The following is a 15,080-nucleotide window of genomic DNA, read 5'->3' on the forward strand; positions in this document are numbered from 1 at the left end:
AACATCATTGTTACAAGAAGGAAATTGATGAACTCAAGAATCTTCTCAAGAAGAATCAAACTAGTCTACCTTCAAGAATGACTACTCCACTCTCTTCTTCACATTCAAATTTTAATAAAGGAAAGAATCACGTGGGAAAAGGTCAAGAATTAGTAGCTACTTCAAGTCAAGATTCAGGGAGATGGCTTCTAGATTCAGGGGCTTCTTATCATATGGCATCTTCACAGTCTATGTTTTCATCATTTGATCCTTGTCATACTCCACTTCTCTTGATGGGAAATCATACTTACATGAATGTTATTGGGAAAGTAACTATTTATAAAGGGGAGGGATACTTCAAAGATGTGTTGTGCATAAGCCCTTGCCTAGCTATTGGTCATAAATGATCCCATATCTTAGGAATAGGTATTTGCATGGTTATTGATGAGACTAGAATATGGTCTATTTTATCATTTCATTTTCAGTTGAATTTGCAAACTTTCTAAAAGCTTTGATGTTTAAGAACATGATGTTTATGACAATTTTAGACAAATGTGTACATAATTACTTTCCAAGATTAAAATGAATATGCTATGAAATGATATGTCATTTGATTACAAAATAGTGAGAATGATGTTTTTCTTTCTTAGCTAGGTTGGGTAGTTCTCCTGCAACAATGTGGCATAGGGTAAACTAATTTAGATGACATATTTTGAATTAGTCTTGATGTATGTTATTACTTTGGAGACACTAATATTTTGCAGATTCAAAGGTAAAGTTAACTCAGCTAAGCGAAGTCAGTAGCTTGAGAAAATGGTGGTAAATTTAATTAATGACCTTCCACATCACCAACTGTTTTATCCATAACATCCTATACTCATTTTCAGGAAAGCAGAAGTCAAAGTGGGAAATCTAGGGGACGTGAGCTACTAAATTCATGTTCTATTTGGTGCCAAAGTTAATACATCTCTTGTAATATTCCTAGTTTGTGCTTAAATAACTGGAAGTCTGTTTCCAGACAAAAAAAGAATTAATTAGTAGTTTTTAGTAGAAGGAAGAAGTTTTCTGAGTTTTGAGTATTGAATGTAATCTTGTTGTTTATCAGTATGTATGTTTACTATTATTATGAATAAAAAGATCATTTCAAGATTCCATCTTTGAGTAGTTCTACTTGACTTCTCTGTGGGGGCCTAGACAAGAAGTGAACTAATTAATCAGCATATGATTTACCTTCAGTTCATAGAACTAGAATAGACTCTACTGTTCTTGTAGCCATTGATAGCAAAATTAGTGGACTGATCCTACAACATAGGCAGTTGAAGTAGTTCTCAGCTATATTGTCATGCTTTATTAAAATAGATTTGATTCTTAGCTTTAGTGTAGATTTCTTGAAGCATAATCATTTGAATTTCCATAGAATAATTCTTAAGTTGAGAGAAGTTTGAAGCATATACTTTGCAGACACCATTTCAAGTTTACAACCTTGGTTGATAAATTAAATGAGTCCAAATGAGTTGGATTAGAAACATTCGAGATGTCTAATCCTGGATTAAGTAGTACATTGTTGTAATATTTTGATCCCTTTCTTTGGCCAAGCATTTTTGGTGTCATTGTTGGGGATGGTGTTAATTCAAACCAATCTTTGTAGTTGCACTTTTATTCCCTATAGAATACAATTTAGTATTAAAGAAGCATGTTATGCATAGAAGAAGAGACCACCTTGGGAGATTCCTTCCTCGTGATAATTAGGAAGAACCATCCAATGATGTTCATCCTGAACTAGATGAACCCCAAAGAGAGAACGACGAAACCAACCTTTTGAAAATTTATTTGCTAATATTCAAGTTGAAATACCTTCTTCATCTTCAGAAGAATCACTCCACTTGAATGAACTTTTTGCTAAGCCTGCATATCAAGATAATCCACTAGCCATTGTTATATATCAAGCATCAACTCTTCTTCCAGGAATGGCTATGCCTACCTTTCCTTTTCCTATTCCTCCTCAGCAAGGGAATCAAAATTTAAAGAACATACTTGATGCTAGCCTTCCAAAATTCTATGGCCTTATTACAAAAGACCTTGAAACCCTTCTCTTTGAGTTTGACATTCTCTATAGGAGCTAAGACTACACAACTGATGCCCATAAGTTAAAATTGTTTCCCTCTACTCGAAAGGAGGCCACTCTAAGATGGTTCATGGGGTTGGGTGCAAATGCTATTGAAACTGGACTAAAATGAGTAATTTGTTTCTTCAAAAATATAAAGAATATTGCAGAGGTTAACATATCAAAGGGGATAGATCATTTCCAAGGTTCTCACTTCCAGATTCCTCAGCATTCTTCCCCTGATCATCTCACCCCAGCAAACTGGCTTTGTCCTAAGCAGGCAGATCCTTGATTCCATTGTATCGGTTCACGAAGTCATCCACTCTCTTGAGGTAGGCAATAATGAAGGTTTCCTTCTCAAACTAGACTTGTCTAAAGCTTACGACAGGGTCGACTAGAAGTTCCTCTTTGTTGTCCTTTGGGCCTTTGGTCTCAATTCTCAAGTATGCAAGCTCATCTCTCAGCTCGTGTCTTCTCCCTCTTTATCTATTTTGGTTAATGGTCTCCCCACTCCTTTCTTCTCCCCCTCAAGGGGTTTAAGGAAGGGTGACCCCACATCTCCTGTCTTTTTTGTCATCTTGGCGGAATGCCTGGGCAGAATCATCCAGATGAAGATCTGAGATAGGAGTCTGAAAGGTCTAAGGCCTTCTTTGGGACCCTCTACTTTCACCCACCAACAATTTGTGGATGACACTATCTTGGGGGGTGAAGCCTCTATCCGGGAGGCCAGGACTTTCAAAAGCATTCTGAACTCCTACACTAGGGGTTCAGGATAAGCTATCAATTTGGATAAGAGTTCGGTTTTCTTCCTCAATACCCCTTTGGAGAGGCAAAGGAAAATTGCTCGCATCCTAGGATGTGGCATCAGGTCCCTGCCAGTGACTTATCTTGGGCTACCTCTTGGAACGAAACCCCTGGATTCCTTTTGGATCAACATTATAGACAATTTCAACAGGAAACTTGCAAGTTGGAAATGGGCCACCCTCAGTCTTTTTAGGATTTTGGTTAAGTTTGTGAACAAAATGGAGAGGATTCAGAGGGATTTTCTCTGGACAGGGACTGATGACCACAAGAGATACCACCTAGTTGCATGGGACCTAGTCTGCTAGCCCAAAAGCCAAGGTGGTCTTGGTATTCGAAAAATTTCTCACCTCACTCAATCCCTTTTAGCTAAACATCCTTGGCACATCTTCCAAAGCTTAGGTGTTTGGAGGGATATTCTGGTTGAGAAATATCTAGGTAGACTATCTCTTAACTCCATATTTCAAGGGGCTGAGCTGCCGACGGGATCCCATATTTGGAATGGGATCTTGAAGGCCCTCCCCCTTGCTAAATCCAGAGCTAAATGGAAAGTTGGAATGGGAGAAAAAATCCTTTTTCTGTAGGATAGATGGCTGTGTTAGGAATCCCTCATTAATCAACCCATATTTGGTAGGTGGGCTGATTAGTATATTGGCAGATACAGTTTGATGGTAAGGAACTACAGAAATGGTAATGAATGGCACAATTTGGCTGAACTTTCGTAGGACCTCAAGCCTTTAATGTCCTCTCCGAATGCCATCTTCATCAACCAAAATGTTGACTCCTTAGTTTGGGGAGATTCTTCAGGGGACCTTTACTTTGTGGCCACCGACTATCTATCCCTTGTGAGTAAAGAGGAGAAACCTATCTAGGCCAAAGCCTGGATCCCTAGGCTTACACCTAAGATAAACATTTTCTTTTGGCTCTTCCTTCAAGATAAAATCCTCACCTAGGATAATTTAGCCAAGAGAGGCCAAATATTACCTAATAGATGTTGCCTCTGTAAGCAAGATCTAGAAAGGGTTAACCATCTGTTCATCCACTACCCCTTCTCCTCCAGGGTGTGGAGCCATCTGACTACTAACCTGGACTTCAACTAGTGCCCTCCAGCTTGCATCCAGGATTTCTTTAGTCAGTGGAAAAGCCACCACCAAGGTTTGAATTCTCAGTTATTGAGCTCCTAGATCCTCCCACACTTCTGCTAGGGAATCTGGAAGGAGCGCAAAAATAGGATATTTAGAGACAGAGAAGCCCCTGAGATTACAATAGCTGAAAAATTTGAAAACCTTATGACAGAGAACTATGCCATAACTAGAGAAGGAGACATAAAGGTTGGAGGGAACAGTAAAGCCAGGAAAGAAGATAGGATCAAAAGAATACAAGAGGCTACTTGGTCTTTTCTCCTTGAGAACTGGCATAAAGCCAATTTCGATGGGGTGGCCAAGGGGAATCCAAGTCCAACAAGATGCAGACGTATCATAAGAAATAGTTCGAGAGGTGGCATTACTGCTATCTCTTCCCCTATTGGCCACCAAACCAATCATCTAGCTGAAGCCAGTGCTGCTAGGTTCATTGTTAAGTTGGCCCTGGCCTCAGGGATTGAGCAACTGTGGCTTGAAGGTGTAGACACCTAAATTTGATTACACTGCTTTGGTAATCTAATTTAGCCATCTCTAAAGGCATCATTAATTAAATTCTTATTTAATTAATCATTTGCCATCCCTAGTTAATTAATTTAATTAATCATCTATAGTCCTAATTGATAAATCAAATAATCTATTATTTATCAATTAAATCCTTTTCTCCTATCTAATTCCAAAAATCCCCATTTATTAAATAAATCTATTTGATAAATGAAATCCTCAAATTCAAAAACCCCTAACCTATCTCTAATCCTCCATTTAGCCTAATCCACCCCATCCACCCATACTAACCAAGCTTAGCCACTAACTCACCCACCCTCATTAATGCCATCCACTTGCACATCTCTAACATCCCTAATCTAATCCTAAACCCAAGCCTAATCCACCCCCTAATGTTGTCACATTCTTTAAACAAGTTTAAGACTTTCCTAATCCAAACCAAAGTCTCCCCTCAAAAAAACCAACCACTAAGTCATGAGTGCTCTTACAAAACATAAAAGACTCTTACAAGCCCACTCATGACTCTTACACCCATCTTCCACACTCTTCCCTCTTCCACACTCATTCCTCTTACATCCCTCTTCCATACTCAACCCCATTCATCATGCCTTTAACCAACCCTTTACCCTACCCTCTCACACTCATCCTCCTTGTGACAAGTGTCACCTTCTCATTGGTGCTAAACAAGCACAATCCATGTGCTCCCCTTTGAGTGCATCTTAGCCCTCCTTAAGCCTTCATCCATCCTTGCATCTAAGCCCTCCATCCCTCTACCCCTTAGCCTATAAATTGAATCTCATCCCAAGCCATTTCATCAACAATCTTTGAGCTAAAGTTACCATGCTATTTTGAGAACCAAAGCCATCAATCTTACCCTTATAATGCCAAATTGAGAGCTCACAAAGCTACCAATTTTCCATTACCCATTTCCATTGAAGCAGCTTTTGAGCATCTTGAGCATACATCCACAGCAAAAGGACACATCTACAGAATCAAGAAAGCATGGAGTGTTTTATCTTGTGAGGTTTGCACTTCTTGTTTGCTTTCTTTGTCTAAGCATATATGTGAATTTAGTTTTTGGTTTGTGAATGTTTACTTTATTTGTTAATGTTCTTTTCATACTAAAATTCTTGTTCTACATTTTGGCACGTCCAGTGGGACCCCACTATGGGTCATTTAATCATCTATTTTCATCTATATGTCATTTTTTCTAACCATCTAATGTTTGTTGTTGTTTGAGTGTGTTGTGAGGGTATTTTTCTTATTTTTGCAAGTTAAAGAACGCACTTAGGAAGAAGAAATACCATCTGAAAAATAAAAAATAAAAAAAATTTCGCATTTTTTAACTTTTTTCGCGCAGTTTTGGCGTCTGCAACCTGTTCTGTCCGCGAAAATCCGCGTCTGCGCAAATCGACGTCTGCGAAAATCCGCGTCTACGCAAAATCAACGTCTCTGCCACCGCCAATCCAAATCGTCGTCTGCAAAAATCCGCATCTATGCAAATCGACGTCTCTGCTTGTCACCTGTTTTCTGTGCCGCAAATCTGTTCTGTCATCTTCGAATACTAGCATCTCTGTATTTCAGCGTCTTCATATTTTGGCGTCTCCGCTTGATAGACTATCGTCTCTGCCTGCTTATGTTGCATTTCTGTTTTAAAATCTTTATTTCTGCACTTTGTAGCTAAAAAAAAAAAAAAGAGTATAAATCAAAATTTGACTTTTAGTGGTTCCGTAGGATTTAGACCATTTTAAGCATTTTTACGTGTAGAAAAAATAGCAAAAAAAGTTAAAATTTTTTTTCCCATAGTTAAGCTCTCATTTTTGAAGATTTTGGCTAACTAACTAAATTGCTTTTTTTTTGTCTCATTGCAGGTTGGAGCACATATGGAACCACTAACCATGTTTCTTGCAGGTTTTCATGTTGCTAAAAAATGAACTTGAATGCTTAATCATTTGTCTTTGAATGCATGTTGCTAAAAAATGAACTTGAATGGTTAAACACATTTTCCATTGAATGAATGTTGCTCAAAACACACTCTTGAATGCCATGGATTAAAATCAACTTTCCTTGGAATGCATGCTTAAAACAACAAATCCAATCTTGAATGCCAAGGATCAATTAATCATTACAATATCAAACACTTCATTTGGAGCTTCTAAAATTGAACAAAAAAAATCTCTTTTCCACATGCAATCTAGGTAAAGTTTGATTTTTGGACATTTAAGAAACTTTGTTAAGTTAAAATACAAATTTACAAAAATCAATTTGAGTAGTTCCATGGACTCACCTCTTTTCTAATCACCCATCAAATATTAACCATTGGTTGCAATCTCAGTGCCATTTATGGGGATGGGTCTACTTGAAAAAGGTGTTAAATGTTCCACAATCTAACTCACTCACTTGTTCTTTGAACGTTTGCTTTAACTTTATCAAAATTCTTAAATGACCAAAACTCTAGATTAAATCGATCACACTTCAAGTTTGGGCACTAAAATTGAACAACAAATGACGTGGAGAGCCTCCGGGCGCGTGCTTGAAATCGAATCTCACACACTTTTGTTTTTGGCTTAAAACAAACTCACACTCAATCTTGAATGCCTTAAAGAAAATTAATCGATACTTGACGTGGAGGGCCTCCAGGCGCGCGAGTTTTCTTTTGTTGACCCTAACTCTTCTTATTGTTTGCATTCTTTGATCGATTTACTTTTGTTGGCACTTCAAGTTGGAATTGAACATTGTCTCTTAAACATGAGTGCTTGCAAAGTCTAGATTAGCACACATAAGAGTCAGTTGGTAAAAGAACAAGCGTTTTTTTTAGCCCAAGGTCATCCAAGTCTTCTCTCCCCTTGTCATCTTTTGAGGCCATCTTGGGTGCATAAGATTAGGATCCAAAACCTTGTTTCTATTTAGGAGGCCTGCTTGGGAATTTCATCACCCCTTGGACGACCTCAACTCCAGCGTTCCGGCGGAGTATAAGAATCGAAAGGTGAATCGAAAGACACCTCTCTTGGGATCAAGATTTTGTCATTCGGGCTAAGCCTCAAGGAACATTATACCCTTGAGAAGTGAAAGAGGAGAAGTGGGTTACCGCTACTCTCGGTTGTGTGACATCCTTTTGGTCTCATCTATGGATTTGGGCCTCACGTACCTTGCGTATATCGAGGACTCCCTAGCTAAACCAATTGTCAGCCTTGCAGAAAACCATCTAGGATGTTAATGTGTTTGGAGTGACTGATCGAAATATTTGTAGAACATACACACTCCTTGGCGCAAGTATCACATTCTGAGAACCACAAACTTCTATCTGGGTGTTCCTATCTATTGCTTGTTTTTATTTTACTTGTTGAATGAATGTTTGCCAAACTTGGTCAATCCTAGCTTAGGGCACACTTAGCGTAGTCATTGCCTATTTTGGAAGTTGAACAAGTTGAAGCAAAACAACTGAGATTTTTCCCAAAGCCAAGCAAATTTAGGAATTTATGTCGAAACAACCCAAACCCAAACAGAAGTTTCACAAGGTCAAACTCAAGCCATCTCTAGCATACCAAGAACTTTCAGCCAAGAGAAAAGAAATAACACTAAGCCCACGAATTGCCAAACTCCACAAAGAAGAGGAAAAAGCTACCGAAGAAGCACTTCAAGAGGCTTAGTTAGAGCGCACCATCAAATTTAGCCAACATCCAGGAGTTAATCCTACTTATGCCTTACCAACTAGGCATGATTTCTATGATTAGACACCCTTGTTTCTCCACATCTTCTTGGATAAGCTTCACTTTAGAGTCATCTTTGTAGAAAAGCCATCCATCTTAGGTTATCCCCTTAAGCATTATTAGCTCATCCATCTCATTTAGAATCATACCATCTAGCCAGTAATCGAAAATCTGCACATCTAAGCTTTCAAAATTGTTGTCACCTTGCTAAAAGTTTGCCATTCCTAAAATCTTCCAAATCCACCAATCTCACCAAGGTTATCCCTTTGACAGAGCTTTGTCTAGGGTAATCTAGCTTTGTCACTTGTTATCCCTCATCACCTTGAGCTAAAGGTTGGGATCCGCAAGTGGTCAATCTCGTGTTCTTCCTAAAGGATCATCAGTCTATCGTTAAGTTGACACAATCACCACCAAGCTTGCACATAGGAAAGTAGACGTTTTGTGCTTTGACAACATATCTTTGAAGTTAGAATCCCCAACCCAATCCTCCTTAGGTTTTTTCATATAGCTTTGCCTCAACCTAGGAAATCATTTGCATAGAAAAGCCTTCCCCCTTTTGCATCCATCAGCATTATTGCATCTCATCCCTAGGAGCATTTTTCATTCCACCCGTCACTCGCTTAGCCAAGAAGAAAGAAACAATGGAGCCCTATCATTTGGATCGAACAACCTCACCCCCCTTGAGCACTCAGCCATCCTTCAGCCTAGAGCAAGCTATGCCATCACCTACTGACATTGAAGCTTTCATGAACCAACCAGGAAATGCAGTATTGGTAAATGCCATTATAGACAAAAACAAAGAGACAATCATGGCTAATTTTCGAAGGGACAATGTAGGAACCTTTGACTTTGGAAGACCCCCTCCATTATCAGATCCATCTCACCCATTTTTTGGGCAGCTTCCACCACCCATAGGCTCTTATGATCCAAATTATCCTCAATATATTCCAAAAGAAGAGCCTCCAGCCAATCCATATGACCCAACAGACCCAAACATACCATCATCCACCCAAGTTGAAATCTCCATGCCACAAGCCAACCCAGCCACCACCACTCCATCCTTGGTTCATACCTCTCCGCTCCAAACCCCCTTTACCCAAAACACCTCACCGTTCACCCCCTTCACTATTGCTGTTGCTCCCCAACCCAGCCTTCCAAATCCACCCATCTCCCAAATCAGTGCTAGCATCTTTGGCCAACCTCAGCAATATACAATAGGGATGCCACCCATGGGGTCAAGTAATCAACCTTTCATCACCCCCAGCTTGTTCACCACAGCCCAAAGTACAATCTCATCATTTTCATTAGGTCTTGGGAGCTCAATACCACCAGCCACAAATCCACAAGCTACTACCTTCACTCCACAAAGCTATCAAAACCCACAAGCTACTACCAATCTTCTACCAAGCTCCCAAGTGACCCCAGCTCCCACCACCACTCTACCAAGCTTCCAAATCCAGCCACAAAGCTATCAAACCGCATCAGTTCCATTCCCAAGCTTTCAATTCCCACCACCTCCACCACCAACTAATCCATTACCTCCAATTACCAACTACTTTTCAATGCCACTTCTAGGAGGTAATCCACCACCCCAACCAACCACCAATTATTTGCAGATACCATCCCAAATGGGGGCACAACCCACATATATTGGTCAAACCCCACAAGCCCTCCGATCCTTTCCCCAAGCCTCACAACCATCTTATACCTTACCTCCACAAAGCAATCCATTTATCCCACAGCCAGCTTATGTTCCTCAATCCCAACCTCAAATCCCATATCAACAACAAGCCTCGCAGCAAATGCAGCAATATGTGCCACCTCCCCCTCAACAACCCGTCATCCACCATGCAGCTGCCCAAACAATGTACAATCCCTATCAGCAAATCCCTCACAACCATCCATATTCAGTGGCCCCATCCAGCACATACCTACCTTAAGGCACTCCTACATTGGGGGCATCCCAACCATCACCTATCAATTCAGAGTGGGAGCAAATGAAGACAGCTCTGAAAGCCATCCAAGAATGGAATGATCCAAAGACATTCAAGTTTGAGAATGTGTGTCGTTACCCATTTGACAGAGCCATTACCATGACACCATTTCCCAAACACTTTGAGGTACCTAAATTTGACAAATTCAGAGGAAAAGGAGACCCTGTCACACATATCAAAGAATTTTACATGCATTGCCAGGACGTGGCATACAATGATGTCTTCCTCTTGCGCCTTTTTCCCAAAAGCTTGGCTGGACCAGCTCTTGAATGGTTTTATAGAATCCCCTATGGCACAATTATTAACTTTGCTGAATTATCTGAGGCATTTGTAGCCCAATATGCCCATCTTGTTGAAACAGAGCTATCAATAGTTGATCTTGTCCACACCAAGCAAAAAGGTGGAGAAAGCCTTGCTGAATACCTGCAAAGATGGCAAACCCTTACCACCCACATATCCTGCACCGTGCCAGAACGCCATGTGGTGAAAATATTTATTGATAATGCACATCCCAGCTTGGCTCACCACATGACCATGAACTGTTTGCAGACCTATAAGGATATCAAAGAGAAAGGAATGATTCTTGAGCAAGGACTCATCAAAGATGGTGTGGTAAAGATTTAAAAAGAGGCCAACCAAAATCAATCACATTCCAATGACAAGTCTAGGTATTGGAACAAAAACAAGCATGTTGCAACAGATGGGGTTACTGACACCAGACATGTGAATATCGTTGGTCCTTCTCAAAACTAGTCTAACCCACCATATCAAACAAACAACCAACAAGCTATCAATTACCAACAACGAAATAACCAAAGCTATCAAAACCACAATACAAGACCCAATTTTCAAGGGTCTAACAATCAAGCTAATGCCATCAATGTAGCTGCAGGGCAAAAGCCCAGATTCCAACCTGCACCTAGAAACTATACACCCCTTGGTGAGCCATTGGATATTATTTTTGAGAAATTGGCTAAGGAAAACCTCATCAAATTTCCTCCTACCCGGCAAATTGATCCAAGCCAATCCAAAGCTGCATGGTACAAGGACAATGAGTATTGCAAGTTCCATAGGGTAAACGGTCACACCACCCATAGATGCATGAAACTGAAAGACTATGTGCAAGACCTCATTGATTGGAAGGAAATCACTATTGGTGCCCAAACCTCTCCCAATCTAGGCTTACAGATTTATCAAAATGCTTTTCCTCCACACAACAACCAAAATCCTGGAAAAGCACCTATCCAAAACAACATCAACAACTGCCAGCCAAACCAATAGCATGGGAAGAACAATGACCACACTTCATCCTATATAAACTATGGTAGCCTTATAGGTTGTATATCTGAGAAAGAGCCTTCTATCAATGTTATCAATATCCGAGGACCAGACAATGAGTGTGTGGTCACCACTCGAAGAGTGGGATTTAACATCGCAGGCCCACCAGTTTCATCAACACCATCAGCTCCATCAAAAAGTCGGTACAATATCTTGGAACACTTTGGGAACATGCTAGCCCAAATATCCATTTTAGACCTTCTCCGCACTAGTCCTATGTACAAAGACATCCTTGGCAGTGCTCTCATAGAATCCCGTGTCCCTTCTGATATCAATGCTACTGATTTTCATAATCTTGTTGGACACCTTTCATCCTCATGTGCCCTATCTTTCAAACCCACCTACATACCCGCGGTTGAGCCAGATCACACCCTTCCGCTTCGCATAGCCATCATGGTATCCAATTTTGCTGTGAAAAGAGTAATGATAGATAATGGATCAGCCTTGAACATTTGCACCCTAAAATTCATAAAACAAGCTGGGTATACTGAGGCATATATGATCAGTGAGGTTATCACCATCAAAGCTTATGACAACTTGGAAAGGACCACAGAAGGGACTATTTTGCTACCAATCAAGGTTGGGCCAGTCATTCAAGAGATAGTTTGCCATGTTGTTGATCTAAACCTACCATTTAACATCCTCCTCGGTCGCCCATGGATTCATGCTATGAAGGCCGTTCCATCCACCTACCATCAGTGCATCAAATTTATGCATCAGGCCACTGAGGTAACCATCCATGCCGATCCATAACCCTTTGCTTACTGCAATGCGGTTGAAGCTTCATATACAAACCATTGCCCTGGAATAGACATCGACACAACCATCGCCAGCTCATCCCACACTTGTAATGACGCAGAAACCATGCTTGCCTCCACCCTATCTACTATAAAGATCAACAAAAAAGGTTGTGGAGAATATAGTCTATCAGATGCATTTGCTGTCGGAGCAATCCCACTTGATCCACATACCCATGGACGGCCAACATATCACAAAGCTAAGGAGATTCCACCTCCTCGATACAAACAGTTTGGCCCAACCACCTTTGTGTCCTCAAAAACCCCTCTTCATGAAGAGCTCACTCTAGATATCAACAATTGGTTACATAAGGATGCACCTCCAAAAAATCAAGCATGCCTTGATCACTTCAGCCAAAAATATCCCCAACAACATAAGCTCATCACTGAAAAATGGAACTATCAAGGAGGTGGACTAGGACCAGAAGAAAGGGGCATGCAATGTCCCATCGAAGCACATAATTGGGAAACGAAGTCAGGACTTGGCTTTGGCATACCCACAACTGGGGGCACCAACAAGAATGGTCACGCTTTTTCGAACATCCACCGTGACCTTGTCGAAATCGAAGACATTCCTGAGGAATTTGAAAAGAGAGCCTACGACGATATCCCAGACCAAATCTTCCTAGGAGACTCTGTTCTCCGAGAACTATCCATCCATCTCATTGACCTACCACTTGCTCATCCACAACTCATAGATTGGGACCAACCAAGTGTCATACATATTGATGAGTTTGCATCAGAGGAAGCGCTTCTAAGATTCATGGGAGCCGAAACTCCTCATAAGAAGACAAAGCCAAATTCTGCCTACATCTACAAGCTAGATCCCAAGGGGTATTTTGGAGAAAATCCCCAACCTAGTTTCGATACACCCAAAACTGGAACTAAGGTAAATCTGGGACTAGCTAAGGCAGCGAAGAGAAACCCTCAGCAAGAAAATCTAGAGCCACAAGCAGAACATGAGGATTTAGTATTGCCTCCTCAAGATAATCGACCAGAGGTGTCTTCTATTCTAATAGAGGATACTAGAGAAGTTAACATTGGTTCTTTAGAGATCCCTAGAATTGTTCACATTGTTGCATCCCTATCACAAGACCAAGCTGACCTCCTCTTTGAGGTTTTACGAGAGAACATTGGCTGATTTGCATGGTCATATCAGGACATGCTAGGACTTGATCCAAAGCTTGTAGTTCATCATCTTGCAGTCGATCCAAAGATTAAGCCCGTCAAACAAAACCTTAGAAAAATGCACCCCAAGGTGGCATTACTAGTCAAAGCTGAACTAGAAAGAATGTTAGCTGCTAAGGTTATCAAACCTATCGACTACTCAGAATGGATCTCCAACATGGTCCCTGTCACTAAGCCTTCCGGTGACATTAGAATCTGCACTGATTTTAGAGATCTTAACAAAGCTTGTCCAAAGTATTATTTTCTCTTGCCAAACATAGATATGATTGTAGATCTTACAGCTGGACATGAAATTTTGTCCCTTATGGATGGATTTTTCGGGTATAATCAGATCAAGATTGCAGAAGAGGACCAGCATAAGACAGCATTCACTACCCCTTGGGGAACCTTTTTCTACACCATGATGCCTTTTGGCCTAAAGAATGCTGGGGCTACCTATCAAAGAGCTATGACAGGCATTTTACATGATCTTATCCATAGCATTTTGGAAGATTATGTGGACGATATCCTAGTCAAATCTCACACCTTCATGGATCATCTTGCTGACTTGGAAAAAGTCTTTGATAGGTTGGCCCAATATCATCTCATGCTAAATCCCAAGAAGTGTGTCTTTGGGGTCACGTCTGGCAAGCTTCTAGGCTTCATAGTTTCTAAACGGGGTATAGAGATCGACCCCAAAAAGGTCAAGGCTATCTTAGACATGCCTCCTCCCCAGACACTGCGACAGCTTCGCTCTCTTCAGGGAAAACTTCAATCTGTCTGGCGCTTCATCTCCCAACTTGCAGATAAGTGTACACTATTTTCACACTTACTAAAGAAAAATGAGAACTTCAAGTGGGATCTTTTATGTCAGTGCAGCTTCGATCAGCTCAAGTAGTATCTCACCAATCCCCCTATCTTGGTTCCACCAGTTCCTGGTCGTCCCTTGATCTTGTATATATTAGCAACACCTACTGCCCTAGGGGCACTTCTAGCACAACATGATGATTATAGCAGAGAGAGAGCCATCTACTATATCAGTAGAACCCTAGTTGGTTATGAACTCAATTACACTCCTATGGAAAAAGCTTGTTTGGCAGTTGTTTTCTCAACTCAAAAGCTTTGCCACTACATGCTAAGTCATACCATCCAACTAGTCTCCAAGATTGACCCTCTCAAGTATATGCTCTCCAGAACAGCACTTACAGGCCGTTTGGCCAAATGGGTTATTCTGCTAAGTGAGTTTGACATCCAGTACGTGGAAAGAAAGGCAATCAAAGGGCAAGCTATAGCAGATCACCTAGCTGATGCACCTCTAGTAGATGCATTTCCTTTGCTCACAGAATTCCCAGACGAGCATATCTGCCTAATTGAAGAACAACCCTCATGGAAGCTTTATTTTGATGGCTCATACACATCTCATGGATCAGGGGCAGGAATATTATTAGTTACACCTCAAGGAGATTATATTCCAAAAGCCTTCAAGCTACAATTCCCCAGCACCAACAATATAGCAGAATATGAAGCTCTTGTAGCAGAGTTAAAGA

This window comes from Cupressus sempervirens, chromosome 5 (assembly GCF_028749045.1).
Source record: "Cupressus sempervirens isolate cs-2001-9-10 chromosome 5, ASM2874904v1, whole genome shotgun sequence".
NCBI lineage: Eukaryota > Viridiplantae > Streptophyta > Pinopsida > Cupressales > Cupressaceae > Cupressus > Cupressus sempervirens.